We start from the raw sequence: 24,266 nt of genomic DNA on the forward strand, positions 1-24,266 counted from the left end.
TGACTAGTTAACCCTTTGTGGTTTAAAGAGCCAATTCTTAGGCTCTTTAAATAAATAGCAACAAGAAAAACCCACCTCTGCTTTGAGCCAAATCACAAAAATGCAGTCATCACAACCATCACATTATCATAATGCTTTAGGGGAGACTGATGACATCAGAGTTTATCACTTCCATCTTCTCACTGGTCCAGTTATTGCTGGACCTTTAAAATAAATCCAGACCAGGAAAAGAACAGGACAGAACAGGAGGAAGGCAAAGGTAGGTTTCTACCACATTTTCCTGGGAGAGCTCCTCTGTTTTTAATAGATACACAGTGAGAAATTCAGTAGATAAATCTTTTCTGATCACTGCACTGAGAAATTCTTCACCTGTTGAATTTCTGCATGTGGCAAGCTCCTGCTTTGGGGGGGCGGGGGTAGGCAAAACAAAACTATGTGGCAATCTTACTAATGTAAGTTACATTGGGTGCCTCTAAAATGAGGCAGAAATGTGGGGTAGAAATCCTTCTTTTTAATAGATAAATACAAGGCCCAAGCGATGCTGAAGTCAAGGCACTATTTTACCAACAGATCTTGTACAATAGCTGTAAATAATAGGAAGTGCTAACATGACGTCCCCTTCATCCCGGTCCACAGGTCTCTTTGGGGCTAGCCTGCCAATCACAATGTACTATCACCTGGAATAAAAGAGAACTGCAGGGCCCTGGGAAGCTAGCCCATTGCTATAGGCAACAAGGAAAACCTTGGGCATGGCCCTTTCCAAGAAATCATGCAACTTAGCAATACTGGCAGTCTCTTTGATAAATCATGAGCACAACCTCAATACCTGTGGGGAAAGAAAGAGTCAAGGACAGCATATGAAGGAATATAAAATACAAAACAAAGGATTACTTAAACTGGCTAATTTCTTCTCTGTTCTGCTTAGGACTGCCACAGAGGACTAGAAAACTTCCAGGTTTTCAAATGCCATTTCCACAGGTTAAGGCCAGAAGAACATCAACAGGTCTTTCCCCATCATACCTCTCTCCAGCCTAAGTCCAGAGGGAGCTAGCACATGTCAGGGCCTAGAAGGTTCTAAACAGGCATAGTGCAGAGTCCAGAAAAATGCATGGGTGCGGAGGAAGGTTGATGTTTCCTTATGACATGTCTGAGCCTTACTGTATTGCTAGAAGAATCCCTGTGTGAGTTGGCCTATGCCTGTTTGTTGTTTACATGAGTAACTGTCAGGATGTGCTAAATGGTGCGAGAGGGGTCTCCCCATCTGGATTTGGGGCTGAAAGACCAAATAAAAGTCTGGGTGCATGGAGTGTAAGTTGTAACCAAGCCCAATATGTGACACTGCCCGTCTGTTAAAGCATCAGCCTTCGCTTCCAATTTCCTGGCTTTGTGGAGCCTGGGCCAATATTATAGCCTTATATCTAGTGTTAAATCAGCAGGGTTTTTTTATTGCATTTATATCCCAACTTTTTCCTCTTGCAAGGAACCTAAGGCAGCTTACATTATCCTCCTCCTCCTCTCCATTTTACCCTCACAACAACCCTGTGAGGTAGGTTGGGCTGAGAGTCTGTGACTGGCCCAAAGTCACCCAGTGAGCTTCCATGGCAGAACGGGGACTAGAACCCAGATCTCCTGGCTCCCAGTTCAACACCCTAGCCACTACACCATGCTGGCTCTCTATAACAGGCCCAGGAGCAGAGTCCAGCCAAATAGTAGTTTATTAATCTAAATTGTACAGCCAATTGAATTCAGTTATTGAATTCCTATGGGTAGTTACTAGTGACCCATCAGTTTGACTTTCTGTGACATCAGGTGCAAGGTTGTGCACTGAAGCTAAGAAAAAGAAAAGCTGATATAATATCTGTATTACCTTAGAGCTAAGAAGCTATAAAGTGCAAGTGAGGCTTTCGTGGTATATGATCATTTGACTTCACACATAATTTTGTATCAAAAATAAGGTACTGGTTATATGTCTACTGGACAAAATATTCAGCATTTTAAATGCTATGCTGTGAGAAGAACATTGTTCATTTCTTTAGCAAGCCATGAGAAAGGCACCTACTGTTCTGGGAAAATATTTGAAAGGATAATGCAGTAAAAACCATTTTAATGACTAAAATCTCTGCTCTTTCCCAACTCTGGAACACTTCGGATCAATTTTATGCGAGATTTAAATATTTTGCAGAGTCACAGGCTCTGCTATTTTTTTTTTTTGTACGCTTTATTTTATATGCCTTTCTGATTGAATTTATATGAGACCTGTTTGGGTTATCATTCCCCGGTGAACCGGGGACCTTTACTGAGGATCGGATTAGAACAAACTAGGAATAAAATGTTATAATCAAATATAGATCAAATATTTAGTTTGGAGATGACAGAATATTTATATACATGCTCAGAGATATTCTGAAGATAACACTAATTTCCAGAAGATGATATAGTTCCAACATTACATAATTGTGTGTGTGTGTGTGTGTGTGTATACGTACACATCACTACATTAGCTCTGTTGCCTAGGCAGATCAAGAGATTACCTGCAGGTTGCAGCATCAACAGCATTGCCAGGGAGCAACATAACCTGGTGGCCTCACATTCAAGGCAAAAAGGAAAGTCCAAAACAGAATAATTTACTATCTTAACACAGGATTCCAAGATGTTTTCCACTAAGCATTGCCCACAAAAAGTCTAACCAGCAGGTTTCTCCTCCAGGTTAGAGAGAACCAATAGGCTGTCTTGGGGTAGAGTGCGGAAATAATAATTCTCTTCTTTCTCACTGTAGCGTTAAATGGCTTGCCATAATCCAGGCCAGCAGATTCCTGGGTGGAGTCCTAGCTTGTCGTGATACTTTATTATTCCAGCAGCACAATCCATTGCAGCACTGGCATGTTTTGAGCCAATTGCACTCAGCTAATCAAGCCTTTTAAACAATATTATTTGTTAGTTACTAGATTTCACTAAGATGGTTTAACAGCAATATGTAACAATTATAGATGTGATTTGCAGAGAACTATAAGGTACATCTATGAACATAAGGAGGAAAATAAGAATATGCATTTCACAAAGACGTTCTTTGGCAATTGGTTTTCATTGAGCTGTATGACCAGCATACTGAAGAGGTCCACTATGTGCCTTTGAAGTCTGGGAATGTATTATTAGACATCTCAGCACATGCTGTTTTGTTTTCGGATCATCAGCTTTTCTGTGAGCCAACGTTAATAGCATAATGCATTTTTAGGGCACAGGTATGAAATTGTATTCCAATGAAAATAGTTCATTTTTTCTTTTTAAAAAAAGTATCTAGACCAACTATCTTTTCCAGAAGAGATGAGCCATTCATCCTGATTCCTTCTTATAACGAGGGTGGGCAACTTGTGGCCCTCCAGATGTTTTGGCCTACAACTCCCATCAGCCCTAGCCAGCATAGCCAGTGATGAGGAATGATGGGAGGTGTGGGCCAAAACATCTGGAGGGCCACATGTTGCCTATCCCTCTCCTGGAATGTTCTGCTATTGGTCTTTGTGAGTGTGCAGTTAGCACCAACAAAGAGCAGTAAAATAAATAAGAATCACTCACAAATGAGTAGTAGTCTAGCCATTTCAGTAAAGCAGCAGGCTCAGGTGCTTAACCATGAGTAAATTTGCTGGCTAGAAAGGTACTTAACCATGAGTAAATTTGCTGGCTTCAGTATACTACTTGGAATGGTAGAGCCTGTCCCAGCCGCTTGATCTATCCCAATAAAAGTGTACAGTCCAGCAAGCTGTTTCAGGCAAGAGGGTGAAATCCTCCTGGCTGATGTAAGTAACTTAAGCATGTTGCTTTATGTGGCATGCCAGAGTGTTTACTCATGAGCAGGTCTGGTGTCAGCATTCAGCATCCTCAGGCCACTATGGAACTGCAATGCCCTGCTAAAGGCCACCACTGAGCTGACTCCTGCCCTGCCTCCCCCCCACAAGCCATGTCAGACCAGAAATAGGCCACCATTTAAATATCTCAACATATCCCAGAGTGCCACTATGTTGTAGGCATTGTGAGAAATTAAAATGGCAGCCCAGACCTAGCCACCTGGTGTTGATCACAGGACTGCTAATGGCATAGAAGGGGGTCCACCTGAAAGATACTTTGCCAGAGGGGGTGGTGTCTCGAACTTGAGGCCAGCCCTGCTCATGAGTACTGCAGGGAAGGCTCCAACCTCCTGCTTGAAATAGAATTGCCAGGTCTCCACAGATCTGAATTCCAGGGATAAATGCAAAGCAGGACACTCAGGAGTAAACAGATCCCTCTAAGTGAGTACTTTACAAATTGCAGAAGATGCAGAGGAGATTTATAAGCTTTGGAGCAGGCCTCCAGAGCTAAACACACTGAAGAGCCACCCTTGTTCTGAGTTTTCTGACATTTGCAGAAGACATGAAACTTTTCCCCATGTCCAAGCTTTAGGGCAGGAAGGAGAGTGCAAGTGACTCTCACTGCTTCTGCTTTTTTCAAAGCCCAGAGTTATGTGAGTGACATTCCCATCCCCACATCTTCTAGTATGAGAGCGGGAAGGTTGGAGGCAATCACAATTAATGTTTGCCTACTGAGCCAAGCCAAAATGTGTGGACCCCTGTTTCTAGCCAACCAATCTGCATCTGATGAAGTGCTGCAGCAGATCAGCTGGTGGTAAAGGACTCCCTGCCTGCTTAAAGATCTGCTAATGAGCAAACATCGCAGACAGTCAATCCAATGACATTGTGTGGAGCATTGCAAGGGAGACCTCTTGGCTGAAGAGCAGAGTAGAAAAGTTCCGAATAAGCCAGTGAGTGAGTTTCTCTTAAATAAAGAACTCTTCCCTCCACCCCCCAGAAGTGGAGCAGTTGCCAGTGAATCTGTAGGAAGCTGCATTATACCAGGTCAGATTATTTATCTATCTAGGCCAGAGTTGTCTACTCTGACAGGCAGCAGCTAGGGTAGCCACTTACACATCATCCAACAAACAGGAAAAGAAGGGCCTTAGCTCAGTAGTAGAGCACATGCTTTGCATGCAGATGGTCCCATATTAAATCCCCAGTATCTCCAGGTAGGGCTGGGAAAAACTCTTACCTGAAAACCCCGGAGAGCCACTATCAGTCAGTGTCAACAATACTGGGTTAGATGGACCAATGATCTGACACAGTATAAGGCAGCTTCCTATGTTCCTAGGAAATGTATTGCCATCAAGAGAACAAAGATTTGCATAAAATGTGTATAGGCTAATTTATATATGTATAGATGCAAATGTAGAAATAATTATGACAAGTTAAACAGAAACATAGGAGATTTCACCAAAGTGGGGATGTCTGTCTGTGACCAGGGCCAGATCTACATCCCATCATGGTAATGCGACATCCCTCTCACGCATTTATACCTCTTTTAAGACACACAACGATATCTGTTGTGGAATTTTGGATAATACAGAATAAAACACAGGAAATAACTTAGAAAAGCAGCATACAGGATCTGTAATGTGCCCCAAGAGTTGTCAGTGCACTACAATACCCATAAAAAGCACTGGTGCAGATCTAGCCCAGGTGATCTGTTGCCTGCTGACTCTGCTGTCCAGAAGCTAATTGTTGGTGGGCAACTGCAAGGCCTCTACCCTCCCTTCTTATGGTTCTTTACCTTTGAATTGAACTTCGACAGGACGGCTCTTCAAATAGAGACTGTCCTTTGTCAATCCTTCAAATAGAGGAATGTCCTTTGTAAAGCAGGACACATGGCCACTCTAGCAGCATCTCAAAAATCTGAGGCAGAGACCTCTCCCATCACCTGCTACCTGGTCCATTTAACTGGGGATGCCAGGGATTGAAGCTGGGGCCTTCTCCATGCAAAACATGACCTATGGCCCCTCTCCTCCCTGGAATTTGGTGCCAACTGCCTAGCAATAGATAGATGGCACAGAACTCCATTGTTATCTCAGTTGTGCACAGATTGTAAGGTTCTCCAGGGCATCTGCCCAGACACTGGCTAACTCTAGCAGTTCCTTAAATTCCCACGAATAAAATATGTGACAGGATACAGGAGTCCCATGGGTTTTTTGTACATCGAATATATTTAATCAAAAACATAGAAAGCAAGATATCTTTGGGTTTTCTAGTGGGAGGCAGTCAAATAGTTTAAAATGCCACTCCAAATATGGAAATGCATAGGCATTTCAAGCCAAGGTCTCTTTTATAAACATGAAGCTGGAAAGAAAACGGGATACATCAGTTGCACTCATATGCCAATACTTTCAGCAGAGTTCTATCCACAACAGTAACAGCAGCCATCCTATTATGCCTAGAAACAGGTACAATGCCATTTTTGTTTATATATTAGTATTGTATTTGCCACCTATCTCTACACCCTTTGTCTTCCCATTCATTATCTTCACTGCTAGACAATTACATTTTTCTCTTTGCTTAACACGGATTAACACATGAATGCTGGATTCAGTTCATATTGTATAATCTTGGTAATGACAATAGGGACTATTTAAACAATCTCTTGGGAATGGGGTTGCCAACCAGCGGGATGAGAATGCAGTCTAGGTTCCTCCTGTGCTTTTAACCCCATGAATCAGCTTTTCACAGCACAGGGAAACATTATCACCTGAAAATATCAAGCTGCTAGAGAAGGCAAAGGACAGAAGCCAGTATCAAAAGTTGGCAACTCTGCCTGGGAAGAAAAAAGACTGTTTGGTCTTCATTTAACACAATAGTTTTCTTTCTTCCTTCTTCTGTTACCTCTCAGGCATTACATTGTATCAACTGGCATCTTTCTGAAGATGAAATGTGTGTGTGTTCATGCACACACATATGTACACATACACCCCCTCCTCCAAAGCACACCACCATAGCAGTCATATGCCACTGTAAACAATTTTTCTGTACAGAGTTCAAACATTTCATCTGTTATATTTATAGCTAAGACTTCCATGCTGTGCACACTTAATTGGTAGTAAAGAACAACAAAGACTAGTCTAGTAGAAAAGAACTGATAAATGAATATGCAGTCAGGTGGCCATATGTAGCCCACCACTCATTTGGTGCAAACTGCAAAACTTCTGAAAGAGCACTAAGAACCCCCTGGGTGTAAATCTATACCTATTTATCTTGGAGCAATCTCCCTTCAACTCCATGAGACTTAAAACCAAAACAAGTATTACTTTAAATCTGGATCTAGCTATATCTCCCATGCCCCCATTTTTACTCTAGAGTAAGCATAGGGGGCCCAATCAGGATCCTAGCATGGGATGGATAGGGGGGCTTTTAAGATCCATACAAATGAAGAGGAAAAAAGACATAGCTGCTAGATACAGATTTAAAGTAATGTCTGTTTTGGCTCTTAGTTCTGAGTATTCCTTTATAGGATTGCACTGTAACATGTTTAGTATGGCCAAAGCTTTCATACACTATTCCACAAATGCTTATGCCATAATAAACGTGTTTGTCTTTAGAGTGCCACAGGAGTCTTTGCTGGGGTTGTTTGCTGAAAGAGACCAACATTGCAATCCTAGATGTACTTACTTAAGAGTAAGACCCATTGAATTCCGTGGGACTTGCTTCTGAGTATACATGCATAGGATTGCGCTCTAAGATGGCTGCTCCAATAGAAGTTAATGGGAGTAAGTCCCATGAAAAGTAATAGCATTTTCTTTCACCTAAACATGCAAGAGTCATGCTGCACCTGCTTTCCTATAATTCACTAATCAACACAACAGGAATGCAGGGAAGTGTGCATGATTCTCTCTCCCCTCCCCCATTTTATCCTCACAACTGATCTGCCAGGTAGCTTAGGCTAAGAGATAGCACCTGGCAAATGGTCACCCAGTAGATTTCACGGCTATGGGCAGATTTGAACCTAGATCCTCCAACACTCTAGCACAGTACCTCTTCCATTATAAACAATAACGACCATTGTTTCAGTATGTGGCAGTTGAAGAGCTTGAACTTCACTTCCTCCGATTTGACAATTAAAGAAATCTGCAGTAGGAACAATCACAGAGATAATAATTAAACCATTGTTCCCTTTTAACCTGCTATTTTTACTTCGACCCCAGCCGCTTGGTTCCTCTTTCTCTCTGTTTGTGGCACATGGTGATCCAGACTCTACTGGCTAATCTTCAAGGGGAAGGAGTGCTGTTGTAGATATGATCCTACCTTGGGGTGGGAGACTGGACTGGATTGCCTTCTTGTCTTTCCAAGCCCCATGATTCCATAACAATGGGAAAGAGCTTGTATTTTCTGGCTGATTTAAATTTGGACACCAGATTCAGCTGGAGCTGGAGAGCTCTGAGCAACATTAAATCTGCCTTTCCCGATAGCTAGTGGGAGAGGAGGCCAATTACCTCAGTATTTAATCCTGTAAAAACTGGTACCGCAGGGAGGCTTATTCAAATTTTGTTTTCTCCACCTCCTAGAATTATTGGATTTGATTTGGCTTATTGGAAAGATCAATGCCGGTGCTGCTCAAGAATAAGCTCAGCATCATCATTCATTGTCTCGCCTGCGCTCCTCCTGCATCCTTCTGCTCTGTCCATCTCATTCACCACAGTGGGAATTGCGAGAAGTTATGTTTGCAGGCTATGGTTTTCCGCTCAAATCACATGAGTGCATAAAATGAATACATGTCAGAAATGCCAGCACCGCATGCAAGTAGTGAAAATGCTTTAAATTACAATGTTTGGATCATTTGAAAAAATTCATTTTCCCTCTCACTAGCCTGTAAATAAAGTTTGAAGAGCTGTGTGGCCATATTTCTGCCTAAATCTGACTTCTTGGAGGTGAAAAATATTCCACCAGCCATTGTTCCCAGTCATGGGAGATGAATGGATCAACCAATATATATATATATATGACTACTGTGGTAGAAGAACATCTGTGACATATCAGTATGATTAATTTCAGCATTCACAGAGTTAAACACCAGCAATAAATGAAAGGCAGAGAATAATAGATGAAGTAGGAATGGGAAAAGCATTTGGGAAAGTTAATGTTTGTTCACCACTTCCTTTAATAATTTAACATTAAACCAATGAAAAATAGTATTAAGGGGAGAATACATGTTGATGTGAAAGGGTGATCAGTAATCAGTAGGCCTCAATACGAAGAATTAGCATTCACCATCATGAGAAAGAGTATTTCATGATGGGTATCTCGGCCTTGGGTGTAGCAAGCGTATACACACACTGCAGTGAGACCAGAGATATACTGTTGTGACACCATCAGAATGGCCCCCCTATCCTATGTGTGCTCAGCCTGGGAGGGGAAAAGAAAACCACACAACTAGAAAATACAAGAATGGCATAAAAGTGACAGAAAGGTCCACAGTGTGCCTGGGCAGAATGCCTGCAGGAAGCCCAGCCCACCCCCCCTGCCCGATCCTGAGACAAGGGCTCAGGGTCTACCAAGGGAAAAAAAGCCCTTTTTGCCGAGAAGGGTAAACAGAAGTTGAGGTAGTCACACTGGCAGTGATGCACACTGGGCAACATTTCCAAATCTAGGGCATTCAGGAGTTTCACAGAAGAGGGTACAAAAGATTACAATACCAAATACAAAACAACATTGGATTAATATGGAAGTTTAATGAGTACACATAGAACAGCATATTGCTGAAACATACTGATAATTAGTACTGTGCCGAATCCTGCCCCCTATTTTCAGGAACCTTTTTTCTCCCTGCGAAAGAGGCATTGTTTTCCTGCCTCTTTTGAGGGACGGGAAGGATTTCAGAGAGAATTGTCCTTAGAGAGGGGGACAGGGTTTCCACATACCATTTTTTTTTTTTTTTAAGTGCAGGCAATTCTTGCAGGGTCTTCTTTCTACTTTTTATTTAAAAACAAAACAAAACACCCCCAGCAAGAGGTTTGATCATGAGCTGGATGTGGAAATACAAAGCTGAGCTGGGGGCAAGTGGGGTGCTGACATGTGTAGGAGTAAGTTGCATTGAACTCAGTAAGACTTAATTCTGAGTAGACATGCACAGAGTTGGTTCTCCTCTCTATTTTAGCCTCACAATGTCACCAACAACACTGGATGTGGAAATAGAAAGCCTAGCAGGAAGAATAATACTTGTGCAGGGCTCCAGACCAGCATGGTCATTTTAAAAGGTTCTTTCTTTCTTTCTTTCTTTCTTTCTTTCTTTCTTTCTTTCTTTCTTCAGCATTGCATTAAACAAAGAGTGCATCGCTCAGGCACACCTAGGGCACCCTTGTTTTGGGAAGCCCCGAGGAGGAGGAAGAGTTTTGGCTGAAAGTAATTACTGCACATCTCAGGGCAGAGGGAAAAAATACGTAAATATCTATGAAAAATAACCTTTCTTACGGAAGTTATGCAGAATTACGGCTGTCAGTATGGATTTATCTTCGTAATTATTGGAGCAGAAAAAAAAGAGGAGAATTCCGGGGGCTTGCGAACGATGGTATGGAGCACTGGCCGCAAACTGCGGAAGTCAAGCAGCACGGAAGGTACACAATTCGTACATCCCTAAGTGTCAATGGTGTACTAATTTCAACTTACTCACTAATTGCTGCAGATATTGTCTTCAAGGGCTGCTTAGTCCAGACTGAGTTCCATTATTTCTGTGTGACACAGGTCCCAATGTCTGCTTTCCACACATACTGTACCTCAGACATCCTATGAGTATGATCTGTTAGCAAGCTATTGTTGTATCCAATAAGCAAGGGGCCTGTCTTCATGGGTGATTTGCTATGGATTGGGACTGTTTGGTGGTCCTTTGCAGCACGTGACATCATCACCAGACTGCAGCCACCCCAGAGTTTACCTGTGGGGAAGCCGCATTTTTGCAGAGTATTTTTGTTGTTTTTCTTTAATTGTACCATTGTTTTTCTTTAATCCAGCTTCCCTGCTATGTGCCCATCACTCTGCTTTAAATTTGGCATGATTGGGTGTTCCTAGGGGTGTGTCTTTCAGCTGGCCCTGATCTCAGTAACCTAGGTAACTAGAGTAACTTGCCCGCCTTTCCAGCTCATCAAAGCCCTAGAGCACTCTTCCATGCCTTCAGAATTGTGCTGTATTTCCTTTTTGCCAGTGGGAATAACTAGCCTCCATTTTCCAGCCCATCCCCATTGAGAGCTTCTCTGATGCTTGTGTAACTTTGCTTCTCTGCCTGGAGGAAAAGGGCTGGCTGGAGTTGCTTCCCTCTGCTAGTGCTGCTGCCTCTGCTGGCTGCCTCCTCTCCTCCCTCTACAACATTCTTTATTTTTCACTGCTTTGCCTTATTGATGCAGCAAAATACCAGGGCCGCAGGGTCATGCTCCTCTGGCTGGAGACTGTCAATGGGTGAAGTGGCTAGATCCCTGTATTTACTAGGGCTGCGCAGGGACCCCCCGATCCACCTCAGAGGCCACTTCTGGGCTTCTGAGGTGTGGGCCCAATCCACTTCAGGCTGATTTTGCCTCCCCAATCCTGCTTTGGACCCCCCAAACCCCTCCACCATGTGACCCCCCAGCTCTTTACCTGGGCCCTCGGGACATGCATGGGCAGCCGTCTTCTTCCAGGGAGCCTCCATGGCAACTGCTTATATTTGTGGAAATAGATTCTGTGCAAATGGCAGCCATCAAGCCATCAAGCACATGACATTAATGTTGTATGCTTGATGGCCACCATTCGTGCAGGATCTATTTTTGGAAATACAGGGATCCCCCATTTTAAAAATGGTGACTCCCTGGAAGAAGAAGACGGCTGGTGTCCCAAGGGCTCAGGGAAGTTCCTGGGGGCTGGGCAGGGGCAGCGGTGCAGCTGGGCTTCCAGATAGCTCCAAGGTGCTTTGGAGTGGCCCAACCAGCTTTGTGCCATTTCGTGGCCCCTCTGCCTCACCTTGGTAGCAGATCAACGTGTCTCAAAGTGCCTTGCTTCAGCTCAGAGGTTGGGCCAAAGTAGTGCACAGCCCTAATATTTACTCCTGCAAAAAGGAGGAAGGGGGTGGGAGCTCTAACTCCTCAACTGTTGGCTGGAATAGAGCGAAATTGTACTGGTGGGGTGCTCTTATGAGGAGCCTTCAGATGCTGTCAGGGATAATAATGTGGTAGCTGGGAAGAGCCTGGACAAGGGCAGGAAACCAGCCTCTCTCATTGATTGCACAGCACCTGCCGAGTTGATGACGTTCAGTTCTTCTGCTCCCCACACCCAACCTGGAAGTATTTTGCTTTCAAGGACTGTGTGACCTGCAAAAAGTGGATTTTTAAGGTACAGTACGCTCAGCTTTTCTTCCTTCATGTGTCCTTGATGGACCAAAGCCAATTCCATGAAAAGTCAGATAATACTCCAACGCACTTCTCATTCTGTTGTCATGAAGATCACTCCCCCAACTCAAGACAGAACTCTTTATTTTAGAAGCATTAAGTAACAAGGATAGCAGAACTACCAACTAGGCCTAAGCAGTCTCTCCATCACCACAGCCATACATACACGCTACAACCCCTTGAGACTGAGCTGTATGTATCTATGTTATATGTCTATACCTAAAAACTAAGTCCTTAGTCTGTCACATGTATTCTCAGTAAAGCTGAAGGGACTGAAAATGGTGGTTTGTGGTTCTCTATTCTAAAGACAGTTCAGTACCTGGCATGCATTCCTGCCATAAATTAAAGTAGCCACAGGATATGTATCGCCGCTGTGGATTTTTTGGTAACAAGGGAGCACTAAACCAGAGAATCTCCAGAGGCCATTTTGCACTTTTGAGGCAGCTAATCCCAAGCATCATGAAGCCAAATATTTCACCCAGGATTAATAAAGCACTTTGAAGATGACAAATGTTGAACAAGTTCCAAGGATTATCTCTGAGACAGATAGGAAATTGTAAGGGGAAACTCACGTTGCCCATTTGTATATTGTATCAAGCCATTGATTGCGACAGCAAAGCACTATGAGTGATTATCTTTACTTACTGGCTGTTTCTACTTTTTTAAATAATACATTATTATTTGACCTGCAGTATATGAAACACATTGCAGTCTTAAGGGATGCTATTGCCAAAGCAGCATGAGAACTACCTCTCACCTCTAGCCTGATTATCATTTGTATTGTATCGCTAACAGACCTCGAAACACACTGAACTGTGACCTGATGAAGTCTAGACCAGGCAAATGAATGCATCCCCTGGAAATATTTTATTGATTTATTTGATTTATCTATTGCATTTATATCCTGCCTTTTTTTCCTCTTGCAAGGAGGCTGACGTTATCCTCCTCCTCTCCATTTTCTCCTCACAACAACAACTCTGTGAAGTGGGTTGGGCTGAAAGTCTGTGACTGGCCCAAAGTCACCCAGTGAGCTTCCATGGCTGAGTGGGGACTAGAACCCAGATCTCCCAACTCCCAGTCCAACACCCTCACCACTACAGGATTATCTGTACAATCTGCCATCCCAGTCATCAAAAATAATCTGTCAATCAAGCACATCTCCCAGCTCAACATATATACACATAGATTCCCTCTGCACTGATCTTCTGTATCTGCAATCTGTTATGGCATATTGCAGAAAAAGGAGACAGTTGTTTTTAACTGGGAATAAAGCCTGCAGCTACTATGTAAATGCAGAGTTGGTCTGGTGGTGTTTCTTTTTTTTTTTTTAAGTATGAGCAGTACTTCAAACACATGGAGATTTTTATTTTCATCCTACTTGGTGTCTTATTTAGCCAACTTGTAGTGTTGCTTTGAATGTTTCAGAAGGCATGGAGTCATCCTCACCTTTAATCAAAGTATGCCTCAGTCCAAATATTGACTGTTGATTTGCAGTGTGCCTGGAACAAAACTTTTAGAGAAAGAAAATGTTAGGTAGGGGCTTCAACAGTCAAGAATAACCTTAAACTAGACACAATAAATAGAAAGATGAGGGGAGGAAAGGGGAAGGAAGGTACAAGGGGAGGGAAAGGAAAATGCCTTGCTTTTTAATACAATAGTTTAGGATGCAATCCTATGGGGATAGTTGGCTGCCTCTGAACTCAGAGGCGACCGACTGTCCAATGCAGGGCAGGTGGAGCACGAAGGGGATCTTCTCCTCCGCACTGCACCCGCCCTGCATTTGCGGCCAGACAGCCAATTTTAGTTGCCTAGCTGTGGCAGCTTGGACTGGTGACATATCACATGACTGGTGACTGGCAGGGGGGAGGAGGCTGGATGGTGCATAGGAAGCATCATACTGGCACTTCTGCCATCCCCTCCCCTCCTCACCCCCCAGAATGCCCCCTATTTCCCCGCTCCACACTGCTCTTGCGAGCGCAGAGCCAGGGACAAACTTCACCACCTACGAGGGGGCAGGGGGGAGCAGAGACGGTTTGCTGGGAACCGACCTTGGAGCGCTGGCTCTGCAATCGGTTCCCCCCAAACGAAAAATCTTATGGCCGCCTAGCCACTGCCTAGCGGCCATAGGATTGCGACCTTAACATGCCATTAAAATGAATCTCCTGCTAGTTATCTGCTAGTGCTACTTATCCCTAATTATGTTCAGTGGTGGATGAAAGATGTAGTGGCATGCAGAATGTGTTCTGTTATCTGTTGTCTTTTTATTTCTCCTGCTTAGGTTCTTAAGAACTTACTTAACAGCCACATTCTAAGCATGTTGCCTTAAGCCCCCCTGAATTAAATGATGTTAATTCCTGGTAACTATGAGCAGTATCTCATACTGCTGCTGTGCTCCTGCTCTTTCTCTTGTGCCAGCAGGATCCACCAGTAGCACTCCAGGAAGCTAAGCAGACCCAGAAATGAGTGGAAATGGGTCAGGTCAGTGGAGCAGCTCCCTTCTCTGGACTCGGCTCACCAGCCCCGTTCTAGAAACAAGCATTTCCACTTTTTTCCCCATTTGTTCAAGGATCCACTAGCTTCCCATTGCACCAGCAGTGGGTCCTGCTAGCATGCGGTCAGTGTTGGATATTGCCCTATATCTGCAATTCTCTATAGTTTCGTGGCAATAAGCCCCATGGCTTCTGTGTAAGGATGTCTAGGACTGGGCTGTAATGTGATATTTCAGTCATAATCTGTAGCTTCAGCATTGATTCACACTGCACCGATGCATGCAGGCTGTACACATAATGGGTTGCAGCCTCTCCTGTGCACTGCTCTTGAACCCCACCTTATCTGTCGCTAGGGATGCTGGAGAAATTCGAGATGGACTAAAGCGAATGCAGATTTCTAAGAATCCAACCTGCAGAATCCACTGCAGACTGGTCCCCCTCAGGCCATACAGAGTCCATGGACTTTTGGATCTTTTTATTTTACTTTCCCCAAATTTGTGCAAATGTATTTGTAGGAAAATCCACACGTTTCTGCTGAGACTGGTAAATCTATGTGGGGAAAGGTTGAATGGAATGGGGGACAATATGCAAAACTAGAAACATGACTGGTAAATCTATGCGGGGACAATACGCAAAATCTTACATACTAACGTAAATAATGTAAATCGTTGCAAAACCTCTTATGGAATTATTTGCATAATTTTCTGCACAACGGAAAAAAAAATCAAATCTGTCTGTGAATGGATGCCGGAATGAATGACACAGCACAATCCACGAAACACACTTGGGATGGATTTCACAAAATGCGGACATCCCTGTCTGCAGCCTATATTATGAAGTGTCTGTATTCTCAGAGCCAAGTGGGCTAAAATGTTTTCCTGGTGATGTTTTTTATTGTACATTCACGGTGCTTCATTCGCAGAATTTCATGGGGAGTCCAGATTATGTCATCTCCCATTTGTAACCCTCCTGTGTTTTCCCTTGTTTTTCTTACCAGAGAAAAATCCATTAACGATGTAAAGATGGAATAGCTACACAATGCCTTCTGATTGGTAGCACTAGGAGCCTTCTGTCTGGAAGCACCCGTGGTCTAGTGGAAAAGGACAGATAACTGAATATGCAGTCAGTTGGCCATGTGTAGCCCAACACTCATTTGGTGCATACTGCAAAACTTCTGAAAGAGCACTAAAAAAACAGGGATCTGTACACACAGTGAACTAGTCTATATTTCCCCACAAAGTGACTTGTGGTCATTGGTCAACCCACATTTTGCTACACTTAAGGGTCATGTGAATTGGCATTAACAGAATAATGAGTTAAACTTTATACAAAAGGATCAAGTCTTCCTCTTCATACACAAATTTATTGTCAGGGCACGTCATCACTTCTCTTTTATTAAAATTAATGAATATTTATGTTCCTTAACATTTCAACTTCAAAATATATCCTTTAATATTAAGTAAAATTGCAGATCACATTTACGGAAATGAATATTCTAGGTTAAACAGCTGGCTTTGTTTCTTTCAATAAATTACATTTTGATTTTTTTTTACCACTTGTGTCATGTTCTACCCTAAAGATTATTATAGTTTATCTAATGAGATATCTCATCAAAACCTCACTGATATTTACTGAGCTGGAAAATATTATTTGCTCTTAGCTGCCAATCAAATGGTTGTCTCCTATATTTAGTAGAGTTACTCTTTTGGGGGGAATGCAACTATATCATTCATGGTATTAACATTTGAAGACCTAAATATCTTGGAGCCAGGTTGCCTGAAGGATCATCTCCTCCAATAGATACCTACCCAGACCCTAAGATAGTCTTCAGAGGTCCTTCTCCGGGAGCCCCCACCAAATGAAGTGAGGCAGGTGCCTACTAAGAAGAGGGCATTTTCTGTTGTGGCACCCCAATTATGGAATGACCTCCTCAGAGAGGCCTTCCTGGTGGCAATGTTGTGGTCTTTTCAGCACCAAATGAAAAACTTCTTATTTTCCCAGGCATTTTAGACTTTCAGTTTCTGTTGTTCTTAAATCTGTTAGGGAGCAATCCTATCTAGATAGGTGGCCACCTCTGAACTCGGAGGTGACTGCCTATCCAAAGCAGGGCAGGAGAAGCACAGAGGGGATCATTCCCTCTGTGCTTCTCCTGCCCTGCCTTTTTGGCTAGACAGCTGATTGCGGCTGTCTAGTCATGGGAGGATGGAGCGGGGAAGGAGGCTGCTGTACTACACTTGGATGTTTTGTACAGGCAGTTACGATCCCCCTGCCCCAGAACACACCCAGCCAGTCCCCTTTCTGGCCACTCCTCACTCCTCTTGCGAGCACGGAGGATGGGGCTGTTCCGCGCTGCCTTCGAGACAGTGCAGAAGTGGAGGTAGGTCGGTTCTTCGGGAACCGACGGATTGCGGGCTCCGAGGTCGGTTCCTGGAAAATGGCATATCCTATGGCCATCTAGCCACTGTCTAGCAGCCATAAGATTGCTCCTTTAGTGTATTTTAAATCTTTACACTTCTGCTGGGTTTTATTCTGTTTTTTTTCCTATTTTGGTTTCATACTGTAACTTTAAACTTTTAAATTTTTATATTGTGTTTTATTGTTTTGTATTTTATAGCTTTAACTGCTGTGAACTGCCCAGAGAGCTTTGGCTATAGTGTAAAAATGTAATAAATAAAAGCTCTACATCAGGCAGAAATTCAACACATTTTCACAATCCCTATGTATATCCATGATGAGAAGAGCTTCACCTATTGAATTTTATTCATAGTGATACTGAAAAAGCGTTATGGTGTTATCACTCATTCAATAAACTTTAAGGAGTCAGCTGGTTGCCAAGTTGTATATAAAAAGGGAATGACTGTTAGTATTGTACAAATCTTAGAAAATCCCCCTGGCTCGCATAGTTACTTGCATCTTCAGACTAACATTCTGATCCCGAAGGGAATATATTTCAATTCTCAAGCCCCTTAAGGTGGTTTTGCATACTGCATTTTTGGCACACTGCATTTTTGGCATACTGCATTTTTGGCACCAGCAGTGGTGGAAGCGGGGGTATCTAAGAAGAAAAATGTTTTTAAGCACCATTTTAAATATTTCACCACAGGCCAGCTATAACAGTATAACTGTGCACCTGATATAAAGAAATAATCATGTGTTATAATGAAATTGCAACCACAGCAGTAACTTAGAAAAATGAAATGTCTACATTTACCTCACTTCACCCTGGATTCCACTGTAATTCTTCAGTGCAGCCTGCTTCTCTGCACCACTGAATCTGTACATGTTTTAGTGTTCTAGACTATGCTTAATAATATCACTGGAGAACGTAGATATGGGAATACAATCACAGACATGGACATAAATGGATCTTTGTTTCTAGCCATGTCATAGATCAGGCCTGTATAACTTCTGCCCCACCAAACTCACTGTGCAGAACACTAGCCATGCCTGGTGGCTTAATAACCCTCCTCATGGGTTGCCTGGAACTGCAACACAGCGGTATTGCCAGCCACAACACAGGGCTAGAGGGTTGCATTTGGCTTGGTAGGTCTCAAAAGGAGCAGGCCTGAACTGTTATAGAGGATGCAGCAGCTGAACAACTGATCAGCTGAATGTGTATCTTCTTTCCAGATGTACTACATGGATAAACGGTGCATCTAGACCAGAGGTGGGCAGCTTGTGGCCCTCCAGATGTTGTGGGTCAGCAACTCACATCAGTGTTAGCCAGCATATTCAGTAGTGAGGAATGATGAGAGTTGCTGTCCCACGACATCTGGAGAGCCGTACGTTGCACACTCTTGATCTAGAAATTGATTTCTGAACGTTCAACTTCTCATATACAAAAATATCGGGGTAATTCAAAATGTTGCTACCTAGAACAGAAAATCCATTTCAAAATCACTATGAATAGTAAAGTGGGTCTGAAGGTTGAAAATGTCCTGGGAACCCAAATAGCAGAATGGAGACGGTCAGAATGGGTCACTACAAATGGTAAGAGCATATGGTATTTCAGAAAATCTGGGGGTGGGGGGGAAGAGGCTGCCTAGGGTAAGCATGTGTCCTACTTTACAGAGAATAATCCTCTATTTGAAGGTGTTCTCTATCTGAAAGAGGAAGCAGCAAGAGGAGTGGGCAAGGGTGATGTCACCCTCAGCCTGACCCAAGGTGGGGAAGGGGGCTGGGGCTTCAAGGAGCGGGAGTCTTGTCCACAATGGAGTGGATTCCTGGGGAGGGGGTAAGATATGAAACAATTATGTCATGAGGGCGTGACCTGAGCATCCCCCTTTCCCAGCCTTGACTCCCATGGGAAGATTTTGTGTCTGTGTGTTTTGTTTCTCCCTCCCGATTCCTTTTCCTTTTGTGCTGTGTCTTTTAAGTCATAAGCCTGTGGGCAAAGAATGTCTTATTTCTGGTTTTTGTAAGCTGCTCTGGGGTCCTTGGCTGAAGACCAGGATAAAAATACTTTTCTTTATTTTTAGTTGTTGTTAATAACAATTGTGGAAAGACATTTCCTTCCTCAGGGCCCACTTACCTTTCTCCAAATATACTGCAGAAAATCTTACCAATGCTTCCTGTGTTTCAGAATGCATTGGGTCCAATAAAAAGCTTTTCCAAGCACCCAAGAATATCTTCTCTCCTGTTTTGTGACTCTGTTTGAAAGAACCATAAGAAAGGAGAACTAGGACCTTGAAGTTGCCCATCAATAGTTAGTGCCTGGATGACAGACTGAGCAGGTCACCTGGTCACAGTCTTACCTGCTATGATAAGATGTATTCAATTTCTAAATACTAAATATTAAACATAGTAATTATTTCTGAATTTGCACCTATACATATAAATTAGCAAATTCAAATTTTAGGCAACTCTGTGTTCTCTTTTATCCTTCTTTATTTTTGGAGATGTGTAAGTGGCCACCCCACTCCTGTCTAACCCCCAGATCCCCAAAACTGACTCTGGCAAATGGAGGCTCATGCACACTTCTCTCTACAGCCAGAGGATATCCTTGGAAACAGGAGATAGCTTGCAGGTGTTTTACTGACCAGGAATAGATGGTTAATTGTATTGACTGAGCATTGGTCACTCAACACAATTAGGGTCAGAAACAGAATGCTGGTTTGTTGTCTCTCAGGTAAAAATTACCACCATCCCCAATTGTTGCCTTAGAGTTGAAGGAAGGATGACTCCTCATTCCCTTCCAAAGTGATCATGGAGAGGGTGAAATTGTTGTTGTATGCTTGGGGTGAAAGGCAAAAGCCCTCCTTTCCCTTCTCAAAGACACCACAAGGGGAAGGGGGACCAGAATTATTCCTTCCCCTCAAATTATCACTTAAGAGCTGAAAGGAGTCTGAGCCTTCTCTTTCCATCCAAAATGATCATTGGTCAAACATGGTGGAGGCAGTGTTACAGCATGGGCATGTATGGCTGCCAATGGAAATGGGTCACTGGTGTTGACCTGACTTCTGATAAAAGCAGCAGGATGAATTCTGAAGTGTAGAAGGCTATACTTTCTGCTCAGATTCAGCCGAATGCTGCCAAACTGATAGGATGCCGCTTCATATTGCAGATGGATAATGACCCAAAACATACAGCAAAAGCTACCCAAGAGTTTCTCCAGGCAAAGAAGTGGGATGTTCTTCAATGGCCAGGTCACTCACCTGATGTCAGCCCAATAGAGCATGCTTTTCACTTACTGAAGACAGGATTGAAGGCAGAAAGACCCACAAACAAGCAGCAGCTGACGGCAGCTGCAGTGAAGGCCTGGCAAAGCACCTCGAGGGAGGAAACTCAGCATTGGGTCATGTCCATGGGTTCCAGACTTCAGGCAGTCATTGACTGCAAAGGATTTTCATCCAGGTATTAAAGGCAATCCTTAAGTTTGAAATGATGTTGATTTGTTCCATTACTTATGAGCCACCAACAATGGGGTGTGTGTGTATGCCACTGGCTGTCCTTCCTGAATGGGTAGTGCCCCACTTTTGTCAAACCCCTTGAATTACAGCGGAAAGTCCTGACTTCGCTCCCATCTGGATGTGTTTCCTTCCAACTTCAGTGTGGTGGTGTACAGAGGCCAACTGCCAAAACAGTTATCCTTGTTCCAATATTTCTGGCCCTGACTGTACATCACTAGTACTCATTCTATTACACTGCACAGGAAACAATAGGACTTCACCATTCCACACCAGTAATATAATCAATGGAATAACTGATCTTAAGTTTTTATGCCGAATATGCATCAGCCTAGAGAACATATTGGGGTTACTGAGTGTACTCAGATACTGAGAAACTAAGGTGTCAAAACATAGTGTAACTGAATGGTGTTTCAGATAAATTTAGCTTAGCATCCTTTCTGTTCCACTGGTAACTGTTGTGATGGCTCCTGTCCACAATATTTTTTTTTAATGGATCATCAAGGCATGTGGCTCCTGCTAATCTGAGAAGCATTTTTTCCCCTCCCAATTGTAGAATTTTAGTTACATTATTGGAATTCTTTGCTAGTAGATGGATCTTGCAACACCCTTTATTTAATAAATTACATTAAACAGAATGCTAACAAGCAAAATGTCAGAATACAGCTGATCTCCATCCTACACTATAGATCTTTGGTTGAAGTGGCTTGGGACCACTTCATATTGTACAGTAAGACAGGGCATTAGTAAAATCAGAGTGAATATCTTTCTACACCCCTACCATATGATGATGCATCGGTATACTTCTTTGCTATGTTTTTGCCAGTGACAGAGCATTTCCCCAAGGAAAGATACCTTCCCCTAATTTCTATTGCATGTGAATTTCTTTTTGTCCCAAAAGAAATGAACAATTGAGATTTTTTTTAATATATGCAATTTACTAGGGATTATGAAAGCAAACTATATAGCAAAGCAAAATCATAGTATGGCAATAAGAGAATGTGATAAAACAAAACAAAACTATTATGAAGACTTGAGAGATACATTCCTAGATTTCAGTAAAAACATAAGGAAAATAATTAAATCTTACTGCGTTTCTAATTTTGGTGTCTTAAATCAAACAACTTTAGGACTCAATGTGAGAGATGGCTAGAAACGAATTCAAATTAATGCTTTATAGATAAAAGCTGTACTCACAAGTTAGTCATGTGACAGAATAAACATTTCCAATGCATTTTTCTATCTTCACGTATTTTCCACCTTAATATAGATGTTGTTCTCTGATAGTAAGTACTCTTACAGTTGTGAGGAATTCAAGCATCCGGACCTATCAATCTTTACACTGGTAGCTTTCAAATCTTTTCATGCACAAAAGTGCTTTGTGTGAAGGGCAGATGAAATTGGCTTGTGTATTTCAAGATCTATAATACCCAGCTTCTCATCAGCACTAATAAAGAAATGAAAATTACATTTCTTCAAAGAAATGTGAAAAACCTTAAATGTGTGGTACAACAATGAGATTCTTTCAGTGTGTTTTTGTAGTCAGATTGTAATTTCACCTAGGCAGTATCTTATACAGAAAAAAGTATATAACTAGTGCCAAAATGCAATTGTACTTATGCAAAGTTCAGCCATGATAAAATTGATTCAACTCAGCTGTGACTTTCTTAGAATGATCAAAGAGCATGGCATTCTTTGGTGTTATAACGTGTCCAGTTTAGATATCAATGAAGAACACAATGGTTTACCAATTATCCTTTCAAAAGGGTGCTTATTTAAATTAAAATCATTATTACACATGCAGCCATTTAGGGGTGGGGTGGGGAATGAAACTTGGAAAATGATCAGCATTCAGAGAATCAATTTGCTACCTTTGGTCTTTGAAAACAACGTTTGCTTTATAGTTGTTTGGATTCAGGATTAAAGTAATGACTTAAAAGACAATTAAGTCTTTTAAGCAGAACTTGTGGTATGCAAAATCTTATCCCTGCTAATTAAATTTATTCTGGTATTTTCCTGCTTTGATTACATGACGGTATAGAATTATCAAATTGCTATTTTTATTTTTTTTAAAGAAAAATCAGTTTAGATATCTGGCAGACCAATACGCACCTTAAAAGATGGACACTTATTTGCAAAGTGTTAAGAAAAGAACAACAGAACTTGCCACTAGTCAGGCTTAAGCCCCAATATATGTCCACACATGAGTGCTGACATGATTATACCCTGACACTGTGATAGACATGAAGTGGCAATGTAGACCACAGTAGGAAAGCTGGACTTTTCATAAAGTCAGTAACAACAAACCAATCACATATCAAAATGCGCTGTAATTTGAATAGCCCTTTATAATCTATGAATGGCATCTTAGAACAAGCCTAGGTAACTCTTATTGTACCCTATATGCTTATACAGGACACCTGCCAGTTTCCATGGCTTAGAATATTATCTACCTGTCCAGGGACAGGCTTTGATTATGAGAGTCTTTAAAAGAGGGCTGTTCTTGAAGTGTGATGATAGTGTTAGATTGAAAAGTCAAGCCATTACTTGGAAATCATCCTTTCAGGGGCAACCCACAATTTAGTTTCCATTAGGCATGACTTGCCGACTCCCCTGAAATGGACAGAAATGGTGCTGAAATGTTACTGCAACATCCCCACTCCTGATTTTTCACAAATCCGAAATGTGAAGGGGTGGGGGGAAACAGGGTTTTTTCCCTCTTGTTACATATGTACTGCAAACTAAAATGTCTGTATATGAGAATAAGCTGTTTGCTGTTCCTCAGAGAAGTTAAAAAAAGGTAAAGGTGTCCCCAACCAGTCGTGTCTAGGGATGGCGGAGAATTTCTCCACGAATCTTCGGGAGGCCGAGTGCCGAGGCATTCGGCCCCCCGAAAGTGTTGGGGAAATTCTCCGCCAGCCCCCCGCCCCCCCCCGGGATGGGACTTATCTTCAGCGAATGTCCCCCCCGGTGGCGGGTCCCGGCGGCGGTTCGGCGGCGTTTTGTCGGGGGCAGGGGCGGAGGCCAGTCTCCTGACTGGCCGCCGCCACCATTACAAAATAAAAAAGTAAAAACACACACACACCCGTGATAGGCTACATGACGATTTATGTAGCGTATCACAGCTAGATTTTCAAAGTCAGCCTTGATAGGCTACGTAAATCGTCACGTAGCCTATCACGGGTGACTTTGGAAAAAAAAAAGCGCGTACGCAAATGGCGGCGGCCCATGGGCGCCACCATTTGCGTTCCTTATTTTGGCACGTCTAGTCTACGTAAAGATTTACGTAGACTACAGCGAAAATAAGGGCAACGCAAATAGCGTTCCCTTATTTTCGCCGTAGTCTACGTAAATCTTTACGTAGACTAGACGTGCCAAAATAAGGAACGCAAATGGCGGCACCCATGGGCCGCCGCCATTTGCGTACGCGCTTCCCCCCCCCCCAAAGTCACCCATGATAGGCTATGTGACGATTTACATAGCCTATCATGGCTGACTTTGGAAATCTAGCCGTGATAGGCTACGTTAATCGTTACATAGCCTATCACGGGTTTGTTTGTTTGTTTTACTTTTTCTTTCACGGCCGGGGAGACGGCGCGCTTCTCCCCGGCCTGAATT

This window comes from Heloderma suspectum, chromosome 1 (assembly GCF_057233095.1).
Source record: "Heloderma suspectum isolate Gila_16-S chromosome 1, 16-S_ref, whole genome shotgun sequence".
NCBI classification, from domain to species: domain Eukaryota; kingdom Metazoa; phylum Chordata; class Lepidosauria; order Squamata; family Helodermatidae; genus Heloderma; species Heloderma suspectum.